This window comes from Pogona vitticeps, chromosome 1 (assembly GCF_051106095.1).
Source record: "Pogona vitticeps strain Pit_001003342236 chromosome 1, PviZW2.1, whole genome shotgun sequence".
NCBI lineage: Eukaryota > Metazoa > Chordata > Lepidosauria > Squamata > Agamidae > Pogona > Pogona vitticeps.
The window spans coordinates 108,197,313-108,213,417 of NC_135783.1; the positions used below are offsets into that span (position 1 = coordinate 108,197,313).

The window sequence follows — 16,105 nt, forward strand, 5'->3', positions numbered from 1 at the left end:
ATGGGCCAGAGGTGATATGGGAGAAAAACCAATAAGACATTGAACAAACGAGGGATTAACTCCACAGTGAAGAGAAGTGGTTTCCTCTTCTGAGCATATTCCAAATATTTGTCCTACTACTTCAGATTATCTGGGACCGACTGTGGGTGTTTGGGTCTGGTCAGGTGTGTATTTGACTCACCCCACTTGAATCACAAGCCATCTTCTTCTCTAGTCCATTTGGGAGGGTATCTACCACAACCAACAACCTCTCAGCTGCACAATGGATTAGTTGAAACATCCCATCATTATTTTGTCTAGTCTTGTCTTTTTCTTGTCTCTAGACTGCTTTTCAGTAGCTCTCCCAGGTTGTGGAACTCTCTTCCGTGAGTGCGTGGGTGGGGGGATAGATTGCCCCTGCCTGCAATCCTTCCTCCGACTGGCAAAGACCTTTCTCTTCAGACGAGTGTACAGTTTGCAAAGAAAGGTGTGCACTTTTGTTTGTTCTTTATAAAATGTATTTTTGAAGTGCTTTTATTCTGTTACAGTATTCTGTGCGCTTCATAAAGTTTTGAATCAAGTTGAGTATTTACCATAACCAAGTAGATTTTTAATGGTGGACATTTGGTTTGGTGCCAGAAAGCTTGGTTAAGAGGTTTTTTTTTAAAAAAAAAAGCATGGTGAAGATTTCTAGTGTGTGTAGGAGACTGCAAAAGAAAAAGGAGGTTGTTGACTCTGGTGGAAGCAGTGGGATCTGGTAGAAGTACACTATTGGGTTCGGGTCACACAGGGAAGCAGCATCATTAGTGCTGCCTACGTCGAACTTTTCAGCTGCCAGGTAAATATGGACAGGATTACAGACATAAGACTCATCTACACAAAAGTACTTGCTTCTCTTAAAAAGGTGGTTCCATTAAGCACTGGTTTAGATTTGAACAAATCTACATGATATTAGTGGAGTCTCGAACCAATTCCTTCGACTTCTACTTCAGGATTCATTTCCTTCATTTGGGAACTGTTTTTTCCTTCCAACACCTGTTAATTCCAGGTGTATCAGCCTTGTCTGTTTCTTTGTCCTAAATGAGCCCTGTTCCTATGAAATGTGCACAATTTAGGCAAGAAACGAAAGAAAACAAAAATCAAATGAGGAGAAAAATATTGGGCCAGTTTAAAGACCATCCGCTATATTTTAATATGAGCTTTTGTTGAAAAAGTCCTCTTTGTGGATCCATGAAAGCTCACATTAAAATATGAGCTTTCCACAATGTTTCAGTTCAGCTCTCTCTCTCTCGCTCTCTCTAATTATTTATTTATATTTTGCTTCTTGTCTGATATGTTTGCACAATTAATATAGGTAAAGGTTCCCCTTGACATTTTGTACAGTCATGTCCAACTCTAGGGCATGGTGCTTATCCCCGTTTCCAAGCCGTAGAGCCAGCATTTGTCCGAAGACAGTTTCCGTGGTCACGTGGCCGGTGCGACTAGACATGGAACACTGTTACCTTCCCACCATGGTGGTACCTATTTATCTACTTGCATTTTTACATGCTTTTGAACTGCAAGGTTGGCAGGAGCTGGGAGAAGTGATGGGAGCTCACTCCTGTGGATTCGATCTTATGACTGCTGGTCTTCTGACCATACAGCACAGAGGCTTCTGCGGTTTAACCCGCAGCACCACCACAGATTAATATAGCTGACACTTGACAAGTGCACAATTCAAACTCTCTTGACATCAGCTGTGATGTTATTTGTGGGAGTGCCTTTCCTCTACCATCCCCTGTGGGAGGGAAGAAGACAAGGGGGGGGTTGAGACAGGATGGGAATGGAAAGGGCATGAAATGGAAGGAGGAGGAGAAATGATAGAAGGAAGAAAGGGGATGTCTTTTGGTGAGAAAATTTAAAATGGAAGAATCCAAGTTACATTCAGGGAAAAATTAAAACAGTTGGAGTGTGATTCCAGATCTATAAAGAAAAGTGATCGCTCTTCTAACTTGACTCAGTCTGAATCACACACCTTGTGAGAATGAGCCGTTAGTCTATCTGACTGAAATGGCACATGCTACTGAGAAAGAAGCAAAAACATGGCATCAGTGACTCCTCCAATAAAGTGGGAAAAATACTGAGTTATATTAACAGGTAGAATTTGTCATGAGACAAATACGGTGGAACTTTCCCCCCCCCCCGTTACTCCAGAGTGTGGAATAATTCTGTCTTTAAAAATCAATCTGTCTTTAAATTTCAAGAAAAAGGATTCTGACTGAATGTAGGAAATTCCTGTAAGCCGATGAAGAGTTTAATAGATTTCTTGCTTGGGAAGATAAATGACTCTAATTTCTTAGAGGTTTACAAGCAGCAGTTGGATGGGCACCTGCCAAGGACATGCATGCCTTAGTAACAGATTTCTGGCAGCAGGAAGGGCCTCTTACAACTCTATAGGTAAAATCTGGTTGGGTGGGATCTGCTTGTGCAACAGGAAGGATGTCATGGGCAGGTGCAGCTCACTATTGATTAAAGGCTGCTTTTTGGTTGCACATAGTGCTGGAGCTCAGAAAAGACACAGTGGATATTGATGCTTTCCAGAATGTGATGCCAGAAGCCAAGTATATGATTTGCAAAATATTATGTTTTTTTTTTTAAAAAAAAAAACCATCTTGCTCACAGGGTAGTGGGGGCTTGTGGCACCAATTTTGTTGGGATGCTAAATTTGCTCCCAGTTTTAGTCCGAACTTTACAGCAAGTATCCAAGATGCTGAACTCTCCAGAATAAATTCAGCACCTTGGATACCTCCTTTAAAGTTCAGACTAAAACTATAGAAAGAAAGATTTACTGGAATCATCCGCTTCTGCTGCGCACGGGTGGAGGATAGGTAGTTGCTTTTTTTTTGCAAAATTACATATTTTGCTAAGTTAGAAAATGCTATTGGATTTTGTGTATATCTGTTAAGTGTTTTGATAATTAAAAACTGAAACATCATTGCAGAAGCAGAATGTAACACATGTGAGAAATAAAACAGACACTACTAATTTTCTTGCTAATGTCTTTGGTTGCTTGTAACAGGGTACCGCCAGTTGTGGTTAGGCAGATGGTTCAGAAATTATGCTATTCCATCACAAAGATTACTTCTGTTTGATGAGAAAAACACTGCCTGTAGATTTCATGATGCAAAAGTATTGCCAATTTCACTCAAAGACAGAAAAGAATTTTGGTTGATTCTTTTAAGGAAGTTGGCCCTCCTCATGCCATCTTCCAGCACCCAGATTTCCTGCACCCTTGCTTATGAATGAGGTGAATATTTCATACACAAGAGGGCTTTGGCATAAAATTGTTCTTTTATTAAAATATATTAAGATGCATCAACTTCTTCTGCATTAATATTTCACAGCAGCTATAGAACTTTAAAGAAAGATAAAGACTGTAAGTAATCATTTATGGCAGAATGGTGACACAGACAGCATGAATTATATGGATATAAATGGGTTTTGTGATATAGATGGACACTGTAGTAGAATTATACTGTTGATAAACTGAGTAACAGCATACCTGCATGGCTGAAACTTTGTCATGCATCTTACCTGTCTAGTTTATAACCAGAAGGTGCAGTATACAAAGCCTACGCATCAGATGCCATAATGGAAGCAATCAATTTCTAAGAATAATACTTACATTTAGCATTATTATGATTATAATCCTTCAGTTGACAGAGAGATTAGAAATTATGTGTTAAAGGTTGGACTCTTGTTGCTTAGTGTAATAAATCACACTAGAGGAGGCCCATTGAATTAGTGAGGATTTGGTGAGTCAATTCCTCTGTGAGTCCCATTGATTCAAATGGGTCTAGTCTAGTCGCAACTTACTTTAGCACAAATCTTCTTTTTATGCATCTGAAAAGTGTCAAGCTGAGGAAGATGAGCTGAACTTTCCAGACCGCATTTTTGAGAGAGCCAGTAACAAAGTATGCTACTTGCAGGCAACAGTATTAGCCAAAGTGTGATGCTCCATTTTCTCTACAAATCTTGAGGCTGCTAACATTAATTAACATTAACCTTAATGATTGACAAAATGACAGTTAAACATGTTACAAAATTTCCATCAGACATTAAGATAAACAACTAGATATTCATGCCCAGCAGGTGTTAATGAAACATGCTAAGCCTTTTCTAATATCTGAATTTGCAGTGTAAGTATATGCTTATAAAAAAAGCACTTTGGGACTTGCCATTGTCCCCAGAGAGACCTAGTGGTTTCACCATTCTTGTGCTTTTTGTCTTTTTGTGACTTGTTACCTTTCCTTACTTATCTGATCCAAAATGAGACCTGCCTATTCAGGGTAGCCAGATTCAACTCCCTCCTTACAGCATTCTGTCTTGTAGAGATTTGTTCATTGTTTGGGCCTGGTTACTTTTATACCACACTGATGCAATCATGCAACTGGTGAGATAAACTGGCTGCAGACTGATTCCTGAATTCACCATTCATAATGTTTGCAATGCAACCCACAATCCTGCCCATACACACAGCTTATTTCCTTCCTTCCTCTGGTCCCACCCCCTTTCTTTTATGGTTAGCTGTGAAGTTCCTTGCTTATGGAAAAGGTGGCAGCATTCCAAATGTCTTTCATTTATCCTGGCTTTTTGTAAGTGTTAAATTAAAAATTCAGAGGATGACTGAGGGAATGAATGTGGTGGTGGTGGGTGTTTCCACAATCCTGGAAATCGTATTCAGTCTCCTTGTATCACTGAAGCACACCACCAGAAGACAGCTCCCTCCCAATCTTTACCAGAATGACTGCAGGGGAAATAGGCCAATTGAATCATCCCAGCATGAAAAAGTTGAAGCCCTCTAGAGGCAGAGAAAAAAAACTGCTTTGGTAGCAAATACACTGGATTGAGTTGAATATGTCTTGTGCATCATGTAGACACTAAAATATACATTGAATTCACCTGTTTATGACTGGAGCAAATCCTGCCTTATTTGACTATGTAAACACCATTTAACACAACTTAGTATTTACTATACAGCACTGCTTACAAGCAGGCACCAAATGATGATTTTGATGGTTCCTGGAACCAAAAATGTTACAATTGCAAATCATGGGCTTTTCTGAAACTAGGGATAAATTCGAGGTAAAATTATTGTACATTGGCTGGCCCTGTCTTTCATTTTGGAGAGAGTTGAATATATTTTTGTTCAAACAGGCTTTTAATATTTAACACAGCCCTACACTTTCTGCCATAATATCCTTTTTAATATATGTGTTTTCTTCACTCCTTTCCTAGTTTTCAGTGTGGTTTTTAGTGGATGATTTATACATTTATGTGTTTATTAACTTTTCATGTTTCATGTTAGCTTGTTTTAACTTTTTGTTTGTTTTAGGGAACGGCAAGCCACTCTGAGTTTCATCACCTGGGAGAAAGGTGGCATAGAAGTTCAATAAATTAAAGAAATTATTATACTCCAGAAATTCTGTTAGAAGTACAGCTTTAAAAGAACAGTGGGAAATGATTCTGAAACTCCTACTTCTTTGTCAACATGAACTGTTTTGTTTAAAAGCCAGCTGATGTGCCCTGAATTACAATTTCAGCAATCACTACAACAGGTTTTCTTATTGGAACTTGGTTTCCACACTTTTTCTTCAGTGCAGTAAGTAAGTAGCTCATTAAAAAGATAATCCACTTGCCCCCTCCCACCTGCTATAGTTCTTGGAATGCCCACATTTATACTGATATCAAGATGCTGGACAAAGGATAAATACAAAAAGATGCTGTCCCAAGGTATAAACTAGCCATTCTGTTTGGAAAATGTTAGTAACCTACTGTAATCTGCTGTGAAGTCAGAATTACCGTATTTTTTGCTCCATAAAACACACCTGACCTTAAGTCGCACATAATTTTTAGAGGAGGAAAACAGGGAAAATATATTCTGAACCAAATAGTGTAATAAAATATTTAATAAACTATAACAGAATAACATTTGAAGCATGTAAAGTGAACAGCAGTCAACAGTGGCATTACGAACCATTACCACTGCTATTAACAAATGGAGAGACTTAAAACTTTGTGTACTCTAGTTTATGTACCATAAATTTGTGTAGCATAAATTTAATTCAAGTACATATAGATCATTATCAGCCAGTGATAAGACCTATACCACTCTACCTATATTTTACATTTCCTTTCATCCACCTCCTCCACATGCTTATAGAAATGTCACAATAATGACAGATGAGAGTGTTGTGCAACTCTGCCCAGCTACAGCTCAAGCCTATATTAAGTTAGAAATGGTTTGTCTGATTTGGCACCACATTGAAAGGTCCCTTTTAGTTGTGTGGAGGATAAATAGTGGAATTAAACTATTTAACAGCTGGTTTTCCTTATTTACTTTAGGTTATACAAAGGAACAGCAACACAAAGCTTAACCTGATCCCATTCACCAGCAGTAGCACATGCTCAGCATAAGACCAAATCTCCATTTTCTGACATAATTGAACATTTATAGCATGCAAGGCACAACAGGTTAGGCCACACAAAGCCATAAACAATGTTCTTGACGAGCCAAAAACACTGAATACAAACTATAGTAGCTGAAATCAGGAAGCAGGTACTGTAATCCAGTTAGAAGTTACGAGGCACAGTTAGTTTCCTTGCTGCAACACCACATTCTCTATTAGATGCCCAGACCTAGTTGAAAAGTTTGCAAGTTGAATCCAAATTTCCCATAGAAATGCATTGAAAATTAATTAATACATTTTTATGGGGAGGGGGGAAGGTCAGAAACTTTAAAAAACTTAAAAGAAAATCACTTACCAGGTACTGTAGACTGAGCCTGGCTCTTCACAGTGCCTTGGTAGACCCCAGAACAGCCAAAAAAGCGCCCCAAACAGCTAAAAGCCAGCAAGCAGCCGGCAGACGGCAGCCATTTTGTGCTCTTCTCTGCTCCTGCTCCTGCTCCTTTCCCCTCCCCTCTCCCCACCTAACAGTTGATCGGCGCTGGTCTGAACAGTTTCCCAGGCAGCTTTTAAAGCAAGTACTGGTATGCACGTTTCTACACAAGCAGGTTTCAACTCAATTGGAGCACCTTTTCACCCAAGCACTAACCCCAAACAAGCAGCTTTTAAACTAAATTTTACATTTTAAAACGACAATACCAGGCAGTCCCAGGTCTCTCTCCCAGCTCTCTAACTGCTTGGACTAGCAAGGAAGCAGACAAGCAGCCTCTTCACTAACTGAAAGTTTGAATTTCTCTGCTTTCCCTGCCTTCCCCGCATATTAGGTATGCTAATATCTGTGCACTGGAGGATTATGGGAGGAAATCCAGCCCCTGATGTGGGTCCTGTGGGGCACCCCAAAACACTGAGGAGCTCTCTTGGTCTCTTTCGGGACTGGGGCTGTGCAGCCCTGTTCTGATCAGGAGGTGCAGCTGGGGGGGTCACCATGCCTTTGGGGGACAGGGCACAGAAAGGGGCAGGAGGTTCAGGGGCCATTCCAACTCATACCTGGCAGGGGAGATATCATGACCATCAAAGTGGTTTTCCTAGGGTGAGGCTCATCTATTGCACTTTGGATGTGCTAACACCTGTGATTTCCCCAAATGTGGGAAAATCAACTGCCTAAGTGAGGGACTGTGTTTGTGATTTCCCCTGGTCTTTCTAGAATCACTCTTTCCCCTTTGGTCCTTGGCTGTTTTCACTGCCTGCTGCCATAGGCCTGTTGGCCTTGCAGGTTTTCCAGGTGGGCTCCAGGAAGCAGATCCTGGAAAGCCAGCAGTGCAGAATGGTGAGGTCCAAACAGCAAGCAGTCTCTGGTGCCAGTTCAGAGGCCTCCCAGCATGGCAGTGGGAGGCTTCTGGGTGGTGGTGGCTGAACCCTTTTTTTACTGTATTCGCTCCATAAGATGCACATACTTTCTCCCCCACTATTTGGGGGGGGGGAAGTGCATCTTATGGAGCGAAAAATACAGTACATGGATGAGCAGGATTGTAAAATGGTGAAGGGAGAACATGTGGAAGCAATGGAGATGCGAATAGTGTTAGCATGCTTGTTCCTACTCACTCTCTCGTGATTCTAATTGTGTCAGGGTTTGGAACACCTGAATAAGGTGAATGGCAAGATGGCGCCTCCTCTTCATTCCACATACAGAAGCTTACTAGACTGCTAGCGGAACCATACTTCAGCATCCTCACCACTGGGCGCAGCAATCTTGTGTAGTGATAGTGAGCCCAAGACAATTTGTTTGTCCCATACTGCTCTGTCCTTCAACAGAAGGGAACAGCTGCAACTTCATAAGAACATCTGAGTTTGGCACCAGTTGCCAGTGGTTGCCTCACTCTGTCCAATAGTAAGGCCAGTTCTGTTCAGCAGCTTGGGTTGCCACTGCATTTGGCCTTAGTAGGTGAGAGAGCAAGGATTTCAGGGCATTGACGTAATAGTGTTTATAAAGCAAATGTGAATCCTGTTAACTTCATGGCAGCTCATTAGTCATACCATGTAAGGTCCATTGTCAAAGGACTAAGAAAGTGAAGTTAGTTATGTGCCATCAAGTTGGAATTGACTTATAGTGATTCTAACAGGGCTTCCAAGGTTAGTGAGATATTTAAGGAGTGGTTTTACCAGTTCCACTACTCCAGTTTCCATGGCTGAGTGGGGTTTTGAACTCTGGTCTCCAGAGTCCTAGGCCGTCATTCAATCCACCACACCACGCTGGGTACCTAAGAAACTGAAAGAGGCATCAAATGTTATGTATACATCAGGCTGGGGAGATTATTTCAGTGGCTAGTAATGAATTCCATTAAAGGTCACTGGTCTCAATAGCACTTACAGGCCTTTCCTTCTAATGTTCATGCAGGTTTATCTGCTGCTCTGAACGTAAGGCCAATAAAAAGAATATTGAGGAAACATCTCATTCCCCCTCACTTCCAGAGTCAGGGAAAGGCAAGCTGCTTAGCATGGTTTTGTGAAGCAGTTTTACACAATGACTAATAAGGAGTAATGAAAAGTCTAGGCTGTACCTTTTACTGATGGTACAAAGGGGATGTCAGGTTCTTATTACTTCCCCCAGCTTTGACCCTTTAAATCGTACACCGTCTTTCTATGAACTCATCTTGTCTGTACTTGAAAACTTTTGTTGGTTTGAGTCTTGAGGTTTCTAAAAATCAGTGGGGCTGTGGGTGGGGAAGACCTGCAATTTAGAAGTGCCACCTCCTCCTTTCTGGTGCTCTGCTAAATGGTACAGGATGAGAGCATATTATGGAGCAACTAAGGGGCAATTCTGGACTAATTCTCAAACCACAGAGAGTAGGCAAGCAAAAAATAAAGTGAACCTGCATGGAGGAAGTTTTTTTTCCATTTAAAACAACTATGAGACCTCTGGAAAATACTCATATCCCCTCTCCAGATCTTGAAGGGCTGGCTCAATTCCATACACACCCACACACATACCCAAACTAGAACATTCTTACTAAAAATTGTTTTGGATTAAAATGTGGAAAAAAAAGAGGTCCCCCAAATCAGCCATTCTCAATGGGGCCCATATGGCTCCCTGGGCTTCCCCAATACATTTGAACGAGGCAACAGTTTGGAAGCAATTTTTCCTACACCGCTTCATAAGGTTTGTTATGTAACTTACACCATCTTGATTCAGCCTATATTTCTTTCATATCGTGTTTATGTCCATGGCAAAAAAAAGTTGGGAATGGTTGCTCTCAAACATGTCAAAGTCACCCCCCCACACACACACACATACACACGTTCTCTAGAGGTCACAAAGGGACTTTTGAGCTCCAATTCCTGTCCAGAATTTTCAAGAAAATTTCAGTAGAAAGGAAGAGCAGGCAACCCACGTTTGGTGCTCTGGAGCTGCTTGCAGCCTATGGGTCACATGTTGTGCTCCCTTGGTTTAAAAGGAATAATAATCCTTAAAAGCTGGAATAGCATTTTGCTGGTCAGACATAACTGACTTTTGCTGAAACCGTGTTTCAATTTTTTCAAGGAAATAAAGCAAGACTAGACATGGGGACAAAATGAAAAATATCCATCCCTTTGTATTTGTCAGGTCCAAAGACCTCAATGAATACGAAGGGATAGATATTTATCCATTTTTATTTGTCCCTTTGAGCAGGCTGGCTGTGGAAAGGAAACAGAGTTTGCCTTCCCTTAGCCAGCCTGCTTGTCAATGACCCGATGATTGGCTGTTTGACAGGACATTGTCTTTTAATGACAAATCAATGAATATTTGTTGATTCATCACAAAAATTTGATGCTGTGTCGTTTCGTCCATTCATCAATTTCAATGAATGACGAATCCCAATGAAAAACAATTTTTTCCAATTCGTCCCCAATCAAGACACATCTGAAAATACATTGGAGAAAAATGAAAACAACAACATTATAAGGGAACTACTTGATGACATGGTTGTTTAAACTCCCTGTGTTTTCTTCTTAAACAAAAGGAACAAAAGATTGTAAGACTATTGAAAAGGTTTGGTACTGAAGAAGCAACAGCAAAATCCAGCACTTAAAGCAATTTCAGTTTATGCTTAAAAACAGAATGGAACAATAACTAAATCTCTACAGTGCTTTGGTTCACAGTTAGAAAATGTTAATTGATTTATTATGGACTTATTTATTTATATTCCACCTTTCTTCCAGTGAAGGAACACAAGGCAGTGTACAACAATTTAAAATACACATACAAATTCACAATAAATTAATACAAACTATTAAAGGTTTGTAGATTGCATGGGAGGAACAAGCAACAACTACAGATGGTGAATTCGGATTTTCAGTGAAGTACAATCATTCCCCTCCAATAGGTTGTAAATTGCAGTCAAGTAAAATTGCTTACTAACATCTTTTTACAAGATCAAATCTCTCTCTCTCTCTCTCTCTCTCTCTCTAATTGGTGGAATTTCAGCAGCCTTTCACCATCCACTTGGATTGGTTGTTGTGAGCTATTCATCACAGGTCTGAAAAGTTAAAGAATTCAGTGGCAGAAATTCAGGCTTTTTAATCCCTTGGTTCTTGCTTTCATTTCTCAGCTGGAACATAGCCCAGTGCCATCAAATGAGCTTCTTCCTCCTGACTGTTTATCCTATGAATGCACCTGTACTTTTCGAAAGAGTTCAGACTTTAATTTTAGAATAAAACTACATATATTCCACCCCAGTGTGTACAGAGGTTATTAGACACAGGCACTTGAGAGATATCTTTCTGAGAAAATTGTCTGGCTGCTTAAATAATGCGACTCATTTTCTGTCCTTGCTGGAAAACAGGAAAAGTTGCTGTTGTTGTTTTTAAAAAAGCTCATATATAAGATAAGTGTCTTTTTAGGAACTCCTGCTTAGGGGTAGGGATGAGAATACTAATTGGAAGGCAGCAAAATTCTCATCTGATTTGTGCTTTTCTCTGCCATGAACATGGCTGCTGAGAAGTCATTGCCCTCCTTTCTAAGGCCTCCAGTGAGGCCCACCACCACCACCACCACTCCTGGAAGAACCAGTGGCCCTGGGGGGCTCTGGACAATAATTCCATCAGATCCAGATTACTGGTAAGATTATTTCTTATTGGAACGGGTGCTTTCCACATGAGTTTCCCATCACTGCTCTCTTGCACCTGTGGGGACTGAGTTGTCTGCACTAATCGTTTAGATATATCCAGTTCGATACTGGCCTCAGTTCTTGTCAATAAGGCTAGTGAAGTCTTTGTAATAAACAGTCCCAGTCCAGGATTGGGTTTGGTGCCTTTCAGTGAGGGCTGGTAAAGGTGGCTGGAAAGCACTGGCAATCCTCCTGCTCGTCGGTGAGGCTCTTCCTCCTCTTGCATTGGGATTTAGTGGCTTAGTTGAGTGGAGGTGCATGCCACAGGACCCATCAGGCATCTGGGGCACCACAGAGCAGGTGGGGCTGGACCCTTTTCTGGGGTTGGGGTGATGGACATCCCTCTTTGTTGGCCTTGGCCCTTAGCCATTGGCACACTGCTCCCAAGTCAGCACCTCACAGAGGAAGGGCTCCAGCAGTTCTGTTGCAGACCCCTGGTCTCCTCTTCCTTGGCCAAACCCTTGCTGAGAGTCCCAGGCTCTGAGGAGGACCCTGAGCCTTCTCCTTCTCCCACCTTCCTTTAATCCTCTCAACCCACTAGATGTTCTACATCTCTCTGTTCTGTGAAGACACCTGGGCTCCCCTCCTCCCAGCCTTCCCAAGAGACCTAAGCAACTGCTCCACCATAGGCCTCAGAGAAGTGTGCATGGGGCTACAGTAGAAGGTTCACCATGGGTGTTGTGGCGGTGACCTTCTCACACTTCCCCATGAAACTCTGTCTCTGCTCTTGTCATGGCAAATTTGTGTTCTTGTCATGTGTGTGAAAGGAATTTAGCAAACCTCTAGACACTGCAAGACAGTTTATTATACTTTATTCCAAAGAAAAGCATTTTAGGCCTTGAATGACACCAGTATGTTCCAATGAAAGTGAATAGGCAATAACCTGTTTTTGACATGATAGAATGGAAAAGAATATGCGAACGCCAGTTGATTACACCTCCCCTCGAGGCTAGTCTTTCCTCCTCCTGAGCTTCTGAAACATATAATTAACCCTAAAGGCTAAAGTGAATTCTGCTGTTTTCTAGAACTGGAGTGTGTGTGAAGGTGCATATAATATTTCAGAATCTGCCATCTCTTGGCATGCAGAAAGATTTTGCTGTCAGGGCACAACTGTGCACATTTTCTCAACTGCACAACAAAGATAACTTGCATGAGAATGAAGGCGGGAAGGAGATGATCTGATTGTATGCTGAGAAACCCCAAAACAAATGCCTGTGAATTTTGAGAACCGAGAGTCTTTTTCTTTGGCTCATTTCTACTTATAAGAGAATAGCATTTTGATCAAGAAGGGCCAAAATGAAGATGAATATTATCACATGACTTGTGGCCGTGCGTATTTCCTAAAAAGATGTGGCTCTTCGTACTTTCACCTCCATTTCTCTATCAGGAGATATATATCGATAGTGGCATGATACGATTGTTGACTGTGTTATTAAACAAGGGAAGGAGGTGTGTGAAATTGGCTGTGGTGAAAATGCACCCAGCTACGACAATTGTTGCCATTCCCAGTATGGTTCACATGGCTGTATCTATGCCATACATGGTACATGGGGACCTTTTGCAATCTCTGCACTGCTTCTGGGGTTTGTGGAAAGCTCATCAACATAATATGCTGTGTCACACACACACACACATCCCAGAAACCCTGGGCGACTGCTGCCCGAAAACCTTCCCTTCTATTTCACTTCTTGCCTTCCTTCAAATGACATAACAGTCTCAAGTATGTGCACTTACTGGCACCCATGGTTTGCCAAAAGAAAACTCTCTTACCCTTGCCCCTGGCTTGTCAATGTGCCACTGCTGTGCAACCATAACAAGCATTTTAAAAATCCTTCATACCAGGGCTGTAATCAAGACACTCAAGGCATCAAAATTAGAAGGCACAAAAATTTGTTGCTGGAAGAGTGTGAACGTGCCCAGGTTGCGCACCCCGAGTTCACATACCACCTTCAGCTGCCCCTTCCTGGGCAGAAGGAAACAAAAGAGGTGAGCTCAGTGAGGCTGCTGAGTGCTTAGACCCGGGCATTTCTCAAGTTTCTCCCTACACTTGCCCTCTTTACATGACCTATACTTAAGCAATTGGGCAACGAAGCCCCAAATGCCAGAACTGCTCATTACATTTGTGCTTCATACTGAGCCCATGAGTCAGAATAAGTGGAGATTGATGCCCAGGCTTAAAGGCACCTTATGCCCAAAACAGAACATTTCTTCTCTTTCAGCCCTGTCTGCCATGAGATTTGTCTCCCTGTCTGGAGACCTGAGGAAACACAGCAATTGCCTGACACTTCAGATGGTGTCCTCAGGCCAAGCGGCCTGATGGAAGTGTCACATCTAACCTCCCCATGAGCCTCTTCATGTGTTGTTATAAACTGAGATTTTTGTGCATGAAAGAGTCCTACAGCATGTGCAGTGTTGGTGCCTATTAGGGATGCTTATTTTGGCCTTTTAGGATGAGTAGAGGGGGGGCATATACACAAAAGCATTCTCTGCAGAAGAACAGAAAAGCACTACACTACACAGCCAGGTTCACATCCCAAGAATGAATAAGAAACAGAAGGAAATTAGCATTTGGCTTCCCTACAGCACTACTCCAAGCTGTTTTGGAAGTGGCCTGAATTGATTTATTATTGGGCTTATAGGGGTGTTTGTACCTTTCTGGATCAGCAGGTTATCCTGCCTAAATGTGAAGTAGCTACCCCAAGCAGCTGCAGGTGGATATACAGAATCTGATTACTTTATTCTGAGTCCTCCCTAGAGTTTCAGAGGCTGGAGTGCCCAGGAAAACTCTGAGGTTCAGCTGTCAATCTCCTTCTTCTTTGAGGTGTCCTCTTAACCCCAAGACTGCCACAGTAAAACTTGTGTGACCTGTTGAGATGGCTGACTTGCCTCATGGGTGATTGGGAGTGCCTTATTCCACCCTACCACTGGTCAAGAAAAAAAACAAAGCCTCGGATTTGATCTGCTTTGCAACTTCTTTCCACAGACAGCATTTATGAAATCACATATCTCTCTTATTTAATTCCTCAGCATAGAACTGATATTATCAAGTACTTTAGTTTTCTCTTCATTTCACTTTGAGTTTGGAAAACAAACAAACAAACAAACAAACAAAAAACCACAGCCCCCTCGCACTCATTTTTTTCTCCCTCGTTCATTATTCAAACAGTAGTAAAGGCCATTATGAATAGAATGGGGCCAAGGAGGAGGCCTGAAAGGGGTTTGCCAGCATTGGGCGCCTATATCAGTTACTGAAATCAATAGCCACTGTAGATGTACCAAAGATTTTGTTCACACAATGTTTCCTTTTAGAATATGAGGAGACAACATGCAACTCGTAGTCTGTATGTGGTTCCTGTCATCCATTTGTCATTGAATCACAGAACAATGGAATTGGAAGACCATCAACTCCAATCCCTTGCTCAGTGCAAGAATCCAAGTTATTAAAATGTATCTGATAGATGGCTATCTAACATTCTTGAATGTCTCCAGCTCTGGAACACTCACTGCCTCCTAAGGTAATTGGGTTTCCTTGTTGTACTGCTCTTAGAGGATGTTGTCCCTGATATTTAGCTAAAAGCTGCCTTCCTGTACCATGAACCCATTATTAAGTGTCTTGCATTCTGGAATGATTGAGGGCAGATCCTGCCTGTCCTCTTTCAAGTATTTGATGAATGCTATCCTATCTCCCCTTAGTGTTCTTGCCTCAAGACTAAACATGCTCAGATCTTTCAGTCTTTCCTCATAGAGCTTCATTTCTAGTTATCAGATCACCCTGGTTACCCCTCTTCCGAATTTGTTCTAGTTTCTCTGCATCCTTTTGGTACTCCACTTGTTACCTCCTCCCAGTTTTAGAAGCCATTGATAAGTACTCTCTGAATCTGATTCAGGAACCAACTGGTATCTCCCTGAATTGTCCTGTCCAGAGTACACGTGTCTAGCTTGCTTATCAGAATATCACAGGACACTTTGTCAAAAGTGTTGCTGAAGTCAAGATATATTATATGTACAGCATTCCTACCTTCTATCATAAGAGGTTACCTGATTTTAAAAATGAGATAAAATTAGTCTGGCAGTATTTGCAGCCTCCATAGATCACACGATTAATTTTTTAGTAGCTGCCTGGCATGGTTTTTGAGTGAAAATTTTGTGTGTGTGTGTGTGTGTGTGTGTATGTGTGTGTGTGTGTGTGTGTGTGTGTGTGTGTGTGTGTGTGTGTGTGAGAGAGAGAGAGAGAGAGAGAGAGAGAGAGACAGAGAGACAGAGAGAGACAGAGAGACAGAGAGACAGAGGAGAGGAGAGACTGGAAGTCAAATTGCAATGACATCTGATTTGATCAGGATGGGTGGTGTGGCCTGTTGTGAGTCCCAGGATGAATTAAAATGGCTCCTAGATTTGCTAAAGTTGACCATCTCCTTCTGGAAACTGGTGAGTACACACCTGGACTCAATTATTGTTCATGGCAAAGAGCTGGCAATTGAATTTTTGTCTCTGATTGACCACATAAGGGAATATTGCGTTTCTGGGAGCAAAAATGTG

General features: G+C 41.6%; 1 pseudogene; it reads left to right on the top strand.

The window, feature by feature from the left end:
* The first annotated feature begins 7,464 nt into the window (after positions 1 to 7,464).
* Positions 7,465 to 7,619, top strand: LOC140703382 (U1 spliceosomal RNA; annotated as a pseudogene).
* The last annotated feature ends 8,486 nt before the right edge of the window (positions 7,620 to 16,105 follow it).